Raw genomic sequence first — 13,008 nt, 5'->3', positions numbered from 1 at the left:
CTCCTTTCCGGTTTATAAGGCTTATCTCAAATTTTTCGTTTTCCCGATTTAAAGGGCTCATCTCCAACTCCTATTGAGATTCCGAGGCGCATTAAATCTTTGCATGCAATAATTCAAAAGGAACTCACCAACATGCAATGTTCCTACTCATCTAGTGGCCAAGCATGCATGCAGTGTAACTAATCCACATTAATGCATTAGTTTAATTTGGGTAATTTTATAAAGTACGAGATATATTCCTCCACTCATCATCTGCCTTGATAGATGAGATTTCAGATTTGAGCCCTATAAACCGAAAAGGAGGGAGTATGGTGATTATACGGTCACTGGCTCAGTGTATAGCTCCGTATTTGTCTGGTTGACCAGTCAAACAGTCCGCATGCGCCTCATCAGCTCGTGTTCTTTATCTATCTATCTATGCGGGCCTACCTGTCAGTGGAGAAAGAAATAAAAACCGAAATTATGTGTATGTGACATTACTGTTTAGACGTTTGTTGGAGGCCTCCGCGAACACCGAGCATGTATTCACCTGGCTCAACACCAACGGTCATACTCGTGACTCGGCGCCTTGCTCATGTATATCGTCCATCACAATGACAATCTATAAAATAGCCTAGCTAGAGAGGGTACTATGGTGCGGAGTATGTACTATCGTGAGCAACCGATCATAGTGCCACTGCACACGAGTGTGTGTCTGATCGATTCGTCCATTATTCGTAAGTTATGTATGGTTGTGTGTGTCTAATGGTGGTCATCGAATGCTAGCTAGCGACAAGAGCGGTTGCATGGACGCCTGGTTGTCAATACGTGTCGCATACGCTTCAAAGGCTCGTCATCCATGAGTTCACATTTTACCACCACGCCAGCATCTGACCGCCCTGGCCTACCGAAACCCCTTCCATCGCTAGCGCGCGCTTCCCGCCTGAAACGATCACCGTCTCTCTAGAACGTCAATGCCGCATTCACCGGCCTTAACTGCAGGTGCAGTTGGTGTGTCACTGACATGCGGGCCTGATGCCCGTTGGGCCCACATGTCAGTGAGACAACGCACTTGCAGTTAAGTCACTGAAGCAGCGTCCGAATTCACGCCCGACGCGACCTCTCACTGGCGCCGGCATTGCAGCAGCGCGACGGCCGAGAGAGCGCCACCCGCGCGGCATCCCGGTGCAAGCGACTGCTCCGCGTTAATGACACCACGGCTGCCGATGAACCTACTTCGGTGCCAGCCGTCCATCCGTCTACCGCGGCTCATTGCCATTCGCCCGCTATATTAACTTGAGCCCCAGCTCCCAGCCATAGCCAAAGACCCACACTCATTCTCCTCCGGTCCCTTCCTTCTGTTGGCACCACTCCAACCATGGCCTCCGGGCACTCCAAAGCTCTCTTTGACGTACTGTCACAGGAGCAGACGAAGGACATCGGTGGCTCCGTTCCGAGCGCGCTCCAAAGCTCTCTTGGACATATCTCGCAGGAGCAGACGAAGGAGATCGCCGGCTCCCCCCCCCCCCGGTCGCCCTCTGCCGCCACGACCACAAAGCCGGCAGCGAGGAAGAGTAGTACAGGGTAGGTTGCCACCGCTCTGGTCCCAGGAGGCCACCGCTCCTCCACTCAGTCGATGGCAAGCTTGGTGGGATAAAAATCGGCAGCCGATTAGCCGCTTGACGGCGACGTGGAGGCGGAAATCTTTTAGATTAGGTTTATGGCCGGCCGGCTTTCTCGGGTTCATGGCCGGACATGGTGGTCGGGGCCCGGCGATCGTTTAGATTAGGTTTATAGTAGGTTTTAGTAAGGTTTGTGCGAAATATGTAATGAATTTTGTCCAGTTTATAGGAAATGTTCTCGAAATGTAATGAATTTCATCCGGTCAATTTGAAATTTTCTTTGTTTGCACGAATTTCGTCCGGTTAGTTCATATAGTTGTCGAAAGGTATGCGGGCAGCATTGGATGGCATCCATCAGTGTTCTCAGACAGATGCCGGTGTAAATTTGAGGGCCAGCGCTGGAGATGCCCTAACTATCATGCTATAATCGCTAACAGTGCTCCATTATTTCGCAGGGAACAGTTATCCCTCGATCAAAATCAGATCCGCCGTGTTTCGCACTCCTCCCATGTAAGAGTGTAGACTCTTGCTTACATAAAAATGGAGCAAGTGGACGGCACTGTAGCATGTCATATCACTCAAACTAGCCCGCCTAACGCGCGGGAAAGCACCGCCCTCGTCATTTTGTTCTGGATTTCTATCAATCGATCGCACGAAAATGTTACGCTTTGCAAGTTCAAAAGGAAAAGGCGGTACACTTACAACTCGTACGCGTCGCGTTCACGTCGAACCCCTGACAGTCTGGCTCGCACGCCGCTCACCAGAGAGGACACGCGTTGTCTTGCATTTTCACTGACATGTGGGACTGCAGTTGAATAAACTATCGATAACCGAAATCTAATCGCTCGGCGGGCGTCGGCTGAGAGGAGAGAGACGGGGGAGGGAGAAGAGATCGCCTGCCCGCCGTGCACGGACTCCAAGAAATATGTGGTGATAATGTGAGGTGCGCCATGCGGGAGTCCGCATCGCTTCCAAGCCCGCTTCTTACCGCCCTGGCCCACCAGAACCCCTCCCCCACCCCACCACCTCCCCGCGCACGCTCCCCCTTCAGAGGCCAGCTGGCCGCATTCATAGCAAGTACTATAGCTAGCACTGGTAAAATTCTGGGCTATAAAGGGCATGTACAATGGTTGATAAGATAGTCTTATCATAAGTCTTGCATGTAATTTAGAGATGACAAAAAAACATGTGTACACTGGATCATCTCTTAACCTTATCTTCAATAACTAGTTATTCCTAAAAACATGGTGAAACATATTGTGCTAAGAGATCATCTCTTGTCTTCTCGACAAGCCCGCTTATGTGGAGGAGAGAGAGGCATTGACAAAGTCAAGGAGTGGGATCTGCAGGAGCCCGTCTCTACACGTGCTCCTAGGTATAAAAAACTAATTCTAAAAAAAGAGGCATACAAAACAATTGTGTCTAAAAAAAGAAAGGTAAAAAACATTTGAGAGGAAATAGATAGAGAGAAAGTGAGAAAAAGTTGTAACCTTATAGTCAACACTATGGTAGTATTACATGAGGAAGGAGGGAGTGGTGCACATGCCAAGTTCACTGGGCTGCCGTGTTTCACACTCCTCCGTCGTAACAATGGAGACAATAGGTTTCATCAAAAATAAACAATGAATACTCGTTGCTCGTCCACTATATCGGAAAGAATACTTTCATTCGCTGACATGTGGGACGTCGACCATCCTGGTCCACCTGCCATGCACAAAATTATCCTGGTCCACCTGCCATGCACAAAGTTAGTCGGACGAAGGAACCATCATGACTTCGTTGAATTCCGGTTCTTCATGAAAACTTACTCTACCCGTAGTACTGCTACCACACACGAAGACTGGACGACACTGTACCACGTCATATCACTAAAACCCACTAGGCCAAACTAGCCCGCCTAGGATTTGTACTCCATCCGTTTCAAAGTTAGTAGTACAAAGTTGACTCATCTATTTTGGAACGGAGGGACGTCTCTGTACTGCTATGATTTTGTGTTGTACGTCTCTGTACTTTTGCTATGATTTTCCTACCCTATGAACCAAATGAGGCCTGAATGTATCAGTGTCGACTATTGTCTGATCGATCGCTAAGCCTACAATTTTAGGAGCTTGGGCTATTGGCCGATCGACGACAGATCAGTATAAGCGTACCACGAGCTCATCAGCCCCAACATTTCTCTTCGGTGAGTGTTTTGCAAGTACTATAGCTCGCACAGTAGCTAGCCTACTAACACCAAGAATCATCAAATAAGCCCTGCTGATATGAAAAACAGTTCAAACTTACATCTAAGCATGCCATATATTACATCAAAAGCTGGTGAGGATACATCTGTTTCCATAACTCAGAGAGGGTTCGCATGATTCACTATCAAACAAAAGTAGCAAGTACCGCCCACACAAGACAGTGCACTAGCACTAAGATGGTTTGATAACACGCATCGTTCTGGTAATTAAACATAGGGCAATGCAAACTACCCTGAAGGATTAGCACGACCAACTATTTCTTGTCATCGATCTCTCGGGCAATGACCACATCACGGACAGCGGCATGGGAATCGATCTCTGGGGCGATGTCCACAGGACTGACCGCGACATTGGAATCGATCTCTGGGGCGATGTCCACATGATGGACAGCGGCATCAGAATCGATCTCCAGGGCGATGCCAACAGGACGGACCACGACATCGAAAACGATCTCTGGGGCGTTGTCCACAGGACGGGCCACGACATCGGAATCATCAAGGACGTCTACCAGCACCTGCACAACCCTAACATATTAGCAAGCACATTGCAAATAATAAAAAACCACAACTTTTGGTAACAAGCCATTACTTTTTACCTTGTGCAGCTCACCGGGGGATCCCATCCCTCCGGGGGCCATCTCCTCGTCCTCGATGGGGGCCATCACCTTACCAGGGGAATACTGCTTCTCAACGGCGACTATCTCCTCAAACTCGGCCTTGAGCCTCGCATAGGTGGCCATCAAAGTTTCTGGGGTAGGCACGGTGGGGCCCTTGCGGTTCTTCCAACTTTCTTTGAGGAGTTCGTCCGCCAACGTCGTCAACTCTTTGGCCAGTGCTTGTTTCTTGGAGTTCTTCGTCTCCATGGGTTGGCCCGCCAACATGGTCAACTCGTTGGTCGGTGCTCGCTTTCTGGAGATCGTTGTATCCAGTGGGTTGTCCGCCGGCAACTCTTTGCCTAGTGCTCCAGGATCCATCAATGAACTGACAAACAAAAAGCAATCGGAAGGAAACCACAATCGCAATGAAAACGGGAAAAGAATAGGCTGTGAGAATCGGTCGGTGCTTCGCAAAAAGAAGATTCTTGGAATGAAAATATAGCAGCATCACTGATTCGCCCACCTTTCCTTCGTCGGTACAGAAGAAAAATGGCAGAAGTGAGTAGCCTGGAGTGAGGTTTTCTTCAAGAAAGGGGAGAAAGGGCTTCAACGAGCATTCCAGTGAAATGATGGTTGCTTCGTCCAGTCCAACTTCGAGGCCACTTTACCACTGCTAGTAAAGGTGTGGGTTTTGTGATATGACGGGTCATGACGGCCACACCGGGGTGACCGGTGAGTTTCGACTGTAGCACCTCGCTGTGATTTGGTGGATGGCACGCGGGCCCGGATGCTTTGATGTCCCGCATGTAGATAGAGCGGCTAGTCATATAGGAGTGCTCAATATTGTGCACCGCGACCAAGGCAAAGAGGAAAACGAGAGAACTACGTAATTAATGCATGAGTTTAATTAGGGTAGTTTTGTAAAGTACGAGATACATTCCTCCAATCGCAAAATGCCTTGGTTGATGAGATTTGAGATTTGAGCCCTATAAACTAGCAGGGAGATTTGAGATTTGAGATACTGCACGCGGTGTAGTCTAGTCACTTGTTGGAATCTCTAGAAAGACTTATACTGCATGATTCTTTGCTCCTTCTTACTACTACGTACTACTTCACCGACATGTGGGACAGCCAGCAGCATCAGGGTCGACGTAATACGTGTCATGCACCAGATTAGAGTGCGGAACGGAAGGGGGGCATCACCCCGGTCGTACCGCCTGGCCCTGTTTGGATACTCTAACTCGGTTAAAGGTTAGAGTTAGATTCTAATCCTGAACTAACCCTGAAGTAACTCTAGCGAAAGAGGTGTTTGGATGACAGGGTTAGATGGAGTGCGGATACGGCGAGGTGCCTTCATGGGCGGTGCGAGAGGGAGGGAGGGAGGGAGAGGACGAGAAGCTTCGAGGAATTGGGGAGGGATCTGCTGCGGGGAGAGCGAGAGAAAAATGTGTTTTTAGTGTCCCGAGAAGAACTAACCCAAATAAGCACCTCTTGGGTGGGTTAGATTTTTTTCGGTTAGTTGAGTTCAAACTAACCCAAACTAACTCTAACACATGGATCCAAACAGTAACCCAAACTAACCCTCCTGTTTGGATATTTTTGGGTTAGTTGAGTTCAAACTAACCCAAACTAACTCTAACACATGGATCCAAACAGTAACGCACCGTCAAATCGCACAGCCCGGCCTTTCCAGCAGTAAGTTGAATCCGCTACTCCCTCACCCTCCTCGCCTCTCTGTCAAACCGCCTACGCAAAAACTGTTGCGCGTACTGCCCGGGAAAAGCCCCGCCCTCAACTTTTAACTACGTGAAAATAGTTCGAGCTTGTTCGTTCTATATAAATACTAGTACTGTATGTTTATTCACTTGTGGGGTTGTTCAATGAATGGAGGGCCGGGGAGCACAAATGAACAATACTAGTAGTAGTAAGTAGGAGTCGTACAGGTAGTCACCTTAAATAGAGAGTTTCTTTTCTTTAATGCCCCGTACACAAATTGAAACGCTTGTTGTGGAGAGAAAAATATATTCACTCCACTATATATGTACGCAGGGGCCTGAGCGCTTGCTTTACTAGGGTTGCTCTCTTCATTCTCTCATCCTCTCCAGATATAAACAAGACAGCGGTAGCGACATTTTCTCTCTGCTCACCGCTGGTCACAGATCTGGCCGGACCCCTTCAGCTGGTGTGTGTAGAGGACTAAGTGCATCGTTCACGCGATCATCGCCGGCGAGGGAGGAAACCCACAGCTGCCGGAGGGGCCCGATCCTCTGCCCGTGCCATTCTCTCCGACACAGCGCCGGCTCGGGAGGTCCTCCGACCCTTCTTCCTCCCTGCCGTATTGTCCGCAGATCCGACCTGCCGCCGCCGACATCCCGACGACCCTCAGGTATAAGTTCTTTGAAAGTGGCCTTGCTCTACTACCCCAGCTCCCCATGTGTCTTCGTGTGCATCTTTTTCTACTCCCATCAGCTCTTCCAAAGCCACCTAAATTTTTAGTATTATTAGAGGTAAAGCTACTTCATGCATTTGAATCTAGGGCTTTGTTCAAACAATGAAGTAAGGGGGGAAAGTTGTAGCATGAATCTAGGACTTGATTCAAAGAGGAAATAATATGGTGAAAGTAGTAGAGACCGGATACCCAACCGGTCTCTTGGTTGAAAAGGGAAATAATGGGAAAATGCAGTACAAACTGGATAAGGAATAGATCTATTATTGGTTGAAAAAAGGATAGAAAGTGGCGGCTGGTGGACAAGTCAACAGAGTATGTCCAGGATTAGATTTGTTGCCCTCACATAGTAAAAGGTTTCCAGGATTAGAATTGTTGTCCTCACATAGTAAAAGGTCTCAGGATTAGATTTGCTGCCATCACATAGTAAAAGGTCTCCAGGATTAGATTTGCTGCCCTCACATAGTAAAAGGTCTCCAGGGTTAGATTTGTTGCCCTCACATAGTACAAGGTCTCCAGGATTAGGTTTGTTGCCCTCACATAGTAAAAGGTCTCCAGGATTAGATTTGCTGCCCTCACATAGCATGAACAAACTCGGCATCACCACTTTATGCCTCCTTGTCGGTACATTGTGCTGATGCGTCCACTGTCGCATGTCCTTATACCAACCTTTTGCTGTTGTTAATGTAAGGGTGCATGTAAAATGAAGCGATCACACTGTTACTTTAGGGACATGTCTAACCAGTGTTATTGTTAATCTAATGCCTCCAGTGATAAGATGCAATTAAACTGTGTTACAAATGGCACTCCTGTTGTTTTCCCCAGTATGATAAGTAAGTTGCTCCTTTACGCTGCTGAGTGTCCTGGTGTCCCCACGGTCCCATGCCCTTAAACCAACTCTTTAGCTACTGTTGATTTACTGTATCTGGTAAACAAGCAATGCCACCATTGAAGTAATCCCATATTTGAGGAATCTCATTGTTGATCGTAATGCTTCTGGTAACATGAATCATTGTTGACGTTTTAAAATTTCTACTGTCCTTGCGTGATTGCCATGAACATAATTAAGATTCTTCTTTCATTTCGTATATGTTTCGTATATTCTTATTGACCAGCAACTGTTTACTTTCTATCTTTTTGTGCAGATAGGGATATCCATTTCACCTTGTTGCTATTGTGACCTTTTGGTGAACTGCACAAAACACTTTCTTTCGGAATGAGTGTCTTGTGCAGTTCAACTAAAATGTCACGTGGGCAACATCTCTCAATTTTGGTGGAACTGCACAAAATGGTGATTGGAGTTTCTAAAATCTTCATCAAGTTCTGCTGGTAATTTCGTGCAACATTTTATTAGCCTTTGCAAGATGAGCTGTCACTGTCACCACAATGGCACTTTATTTTAATGGAACTGCACAAAAGGATAAGAAAATTATAGTTGCACCCTACATGAGCCGGACAACCAACCTTAATGTTCCTCAATTTTAGTGCAACTACTAAAGAAGAATCTGCCAGCTCACGAGAGCAAGTACTTCTTGCTAGCTGAATGATGCAATCTTTGCTTCATTTCAGGTGAACTGCAGAAAAAGGCGCATGAATTGAATCATGGAACTCCAGGCAGGCCTCATCCGAGTGGAGCTGCAGGTTGAGTTCAAGGAGGCCACTATTAAAGTGAAATCATGCTCTTCTTGTCTGTGTTGTGCAAACAGGAATACTCAACTACAGATGTTGTGACGGTCAAGAGCATTCGCCAAGTTCTTCGATTATATGACATGGCTAGCCAAGATGGATTTAATCCCAATATTCACTTTATCAAAAGGCTGTAATGGGTTGGTTCTGAATCTTGCAAGCTGGGAATCAATGAGATGTATAGGCATCTTTGTTGTACTTATTATTTGAATCTTATTTGTTGGTTCTGAATCTTGCAAGCTGGGAATCAATGAGATGTGTAGGCATCTTTGTTGTACTTATTATTTGGATCCTATTTGTTGGTTCTGAATCTTGCAAGCTGGGAATCAATGAGATGTGTAGGCATCTTTGTTGTACTTATTATTTGGATCTTATTTGTTGGTTCAGAATCTTGCAAGCTGGGAAACACGGCATGATGATGCAGAGGACAACAACCATAACAAACAGTTCAAACTTGGTAGTATTATCTTTGTGAAAGTGCGACAAATGTGCTGATCGTGTGCGTCCTGAGAATAACAATTCTAATTGTTGTGCATGTTGATCCTGTGGCACTGATAGAACGAGCCAATGCATTGCTTGTTTTAAGTATAAATTTTTATTAAAGCTAATTAAATTTAAGTAAAGTGACCACTAACTCCTATTATTACAGTACCAATACAGACCCGCTCGTGAACCCACGTGTGGCCGGAGTAGGTTTCTTAATGGAGGCGTTTGAATGCACCGAGGGTGCATCTTCTGCGGGCGTGCAGCGGACGAGGGAGGGGTAGTAACTGTTGTCGCCTGTACACACTCAGTTTACTGTTGAATCCAGTTCCCCAAGAGCTGAAAAATGAACTGCTGCCGCCGCCTACACACTCGTTCACTTGAAGAGACTCCAATGGCGATCCGAGGGGTGCGCCTGCTGGATATGGACTTCAGCAAGGAGTTCCCCTTTGAGTTTGCCGTTCAGTCCTATGGCTGCACCAAGTTGAATGTGATGTACACTAACGATCCAGACTCGGTGAAGCTCTGCCTCGCCGAGTTCAAGCAGTACCTACAGGACGAGAAAGCACAAGGTTGCAGGACTAGACCTTGTGCCCATCCATTCGTCTCCTGACAGGGACCAGCGGATCGCCGTCGCCCAGGTATGTGTGCGGGACGAGGTTCTCATCTACCACTTCTGTAGGGCCATCAGAGGTTCTGGAGCATTTGCCCATTTCATCGGCAGCGCCGACTGCACCTTCGCTACGGTGGAGAGAAGGAAGAACGCGACGATTCGGCCATCTGGTGCAACAACCTTGTCGACATCCAGAAGCAATACAAGATCATCAGCAACGGGCAGGAGAAGGACTCCGTGGTTGACCTCACCGAGACCATCATCGACCCCTGATACGCCAACATGAAAGAAGACAACGATACCAAGGACCTGAACACGTGGGAGGTACCTCTGAATCTAGCCTACATAACCTACGCGGCCAAGGACGCATACGCATGCTACGACATGTACAGGCAGATCTTGGACATGAGGGTGTGTCTGCTTCCCGTAACCGACGAGTACACGGACAGCCGCAGCGTCATGATCAAGCGTGCCAGGAAGGTCTAGATGTTGTACTTTATCTGTTTATAAGCACCTTTATCATCTGAGTGTTTCATGTATTAGCCTATGTGTCGTAATTATCTGTTTTCTCCGAAATATTTCTTTTAAGAACCCATTAACCTGTTTGCTTTTTTTAGTGGCTATTTGCTTATGTATGTAACTAGTTCACTTGTCCGTTAAAAAAAACTAGTTCACTCGCTGCCGTGCTTTGAATCTCCTTCCTCCCAACATATTCCCCTCCTCAGGTGGACCCAGCAGGTCTCGTACACAGACATACGGGACCAACCACCTATCCATTTGTATTTCTTTATTTTGTTCAATCTTTCGTCCTCTTCCTATACAGTGGCTGGCCATCATAGCCTATGGCGTTGGCCAGGCCATCCCTCTACTACCACACATTGTCTGGCGGCGGCAGCTCCACCAGCCCACCCTGCACCCGAAGAAGTCAACCCTCGTACTCCCCTCCGCCTGCGTCTTCCCCCACTCCGGTCCGTTCGGTCCGAGGTCTCGACGTCGTCCTCCGCCTTGGTGCTCTAGCCGCGGCGCCGCCGTCTGTTGTTCCCAACATGGTCAGCAAAACAAGAGGAATCGGGAGACAACTGTTCGTCGAGAGGCTGACAGTCCGGGCCCACCAGGTCCATGGCCTAGGTTTTGTTGTTTAACATGGGCAGCCACGACATGTTTCAACAATTTTTGGATCCAGCAGGTATCAAGCGGCCTCTGGGCCTCCCAACCTAGCTTGTCTATAACATCAGCAGCCCAAGTTATGTTTGTTTTTTTAAGACGACGCACAACTCAGTTCTATTTTTCTATAAGAATGCAAAACTGAACTCGTTTTCTATAAGAATGCAAAACTGAACCTATATTTATATCTTATTTTATTACATATATATATATTAGAAACAACATAAGTTTCCGTTAAACCTGTCGTTCGTCCAACCATTTTATAGACCTTCCCACTTCCTTTATTTTTCGTTTTCATTAATCCTATATCTGAATTTTCTCCCACTTTCTTTTTCGATGTAAACTGAGTTTTCTCTCAGTACTTTTTCCTAGAACCATCTCAACTGTCCCACGTCTAGCCTAAAAAATAATAATACCCCACGTACTATTAACTCATCAAACTAAAATGATATTTTATTTCATAAGTTGAAAGTTCTTACAAAATAATAATAATAATAATAATAATTGTTTATATATAATTTGGCAAGTTAACTCCTAGTGATTGCGTACATAAGCTTGCAAAGATTTTACTGACCAATGCAGTAATAGACGTGCAATCATGTGTTTATGTTTTTATAACATTTCTCCATCTAGCCCAACATGATATTTTCACCCAGCCCAGCAAGTCCGCGGATTTCGAGAAAAATGCAAATGGGCTTTAAATTCTACCATATATATGAACGGGCTGCATAGATGCTACATCATTGTTTCACCCAGCCCACCAAATGGACTAAAAAATAAATGGACTGGCTGACATGTGGGCTAGTAGATCGAAGCCTAAGAAGGCGTTGGATTTACATCCAACGGCCGGCATTCTTCTTCAATCTCTTGTCTTCTTCCCCCAGCGCTGCTGGGACCGCCTGCTCCAGCCTCCGGCGTCCAGCGGCGTTGTTTTGCGCTCCTCAGCGAAACGCTACCCCGCCGACGGCCAGGCCATCCCTCCACTCCGCACCTCCTATTATTCTCTACCGAGTGTAGGCCCACCCCGCACCCGTACCAGTCAAGTCTCCTACTCCTCTCTGTCTGCGACTCCACTGCCGCGTCTTCCCCATCTCCGGGTCGTTCCAGTCTGGGGCCTCGCCGTCGTCCACTGCCTCGGTGCGCTCGGCGCGGCGTGGTCAACATACGAGAGTCATCGGAAGAGGACTGTATGTGGAGAGCCTGACGGCTGGGACCCACGAGGTCCATGGTCGCACGCAAGGAAAGTTCCTCCTTATTACGCACTGTACGTGGACTATACGTGGGAAGGGCTTCTGTATTTCGCGAAAAAAACGGTCTCCTCGCTGACAGGTCGGACCCACCAGCTATATCTTCGCACGCAAGGAAGTGCCTCCTTATTACGCACAAAAAATGAATACCCCCTTGCTAGCTGGGACCCACCATAGTGGGTGGCTGACTTGTGGGCCTACTAAGTTGACGGGGACGGAGGGCTTTGTCAAATTAGTCAATATGAATGATTCTAGCTCCAGTGACCGTACGATGTTTATCTAATGGCCATAGTGCTTCTTCAACCTCTGGTCTTCTTGCTCCAGCCGCCCAAAGCAGCGCCGGTCGTGCCGCCTGCTCCTGTCTCCCGTGGCCGGCTGTGCTGCCGCGAATACCTCATCGCCCCCATACTACTCCCACCGCTGGCCAGGCTATCCCTCCACTCACCCACACCCCCTGTTATTCTGCGGCGATGGCAGCCTCACACCGCAGCCGAACCAGTGAACCCTCGTACTCCTCTCCACATGGGCATCCACTGCCGCGTCTTCCCCGGCTCCGCGTCGTCCCCTTCATAGGCCTCGCCGTCGTCCACCGCCTTGGTGCTCTCGGCGCGGCATGGTCAATGTGGTCAACGACCGACTTCCATCGGAAGAGTACTGTACGTGGAGAGGCTGGCAGCTGGGTCCACGGCCACAACCCAGTTTTTTGTGATTTGCCAAGTAAGTCGCTTTGTGAGGCCTGTTGGGCTGCAAATCTTTCAAGACGAGGAGAGCTTCATTCGGCTGGCCGAGAAAATGGCCTATCAGTAATGAGAAATGGGCTGTACATTTTTAAAACACATCAAACCGGCAATTTTCAAATTTCTTTTTTTCATTTCGAGATTTTAAATTGCATTGATTTTTATGCGTGGACAATTTGTTGGATTTTATATT

Source organism: Aegilops tauschii, chromosome 3 (genome assembly GCF_002575655.3).
Source record: "Aegilops tauschii subsp. strangulata cultivar AL8/78 chromosome 3, Aet v6.0, whole genome shotgun sequence".
NCBI lineage: Eukaryota > Viridiplantae > Streptophyta > Magnoliopsida > Poales > Poaceae > Aegilops > Aegilops tauschii.
The sequence above is the reverse complement of the archived record's forward strand: the minus strand, read 5'-3'. Positions refer to the sequence as shown.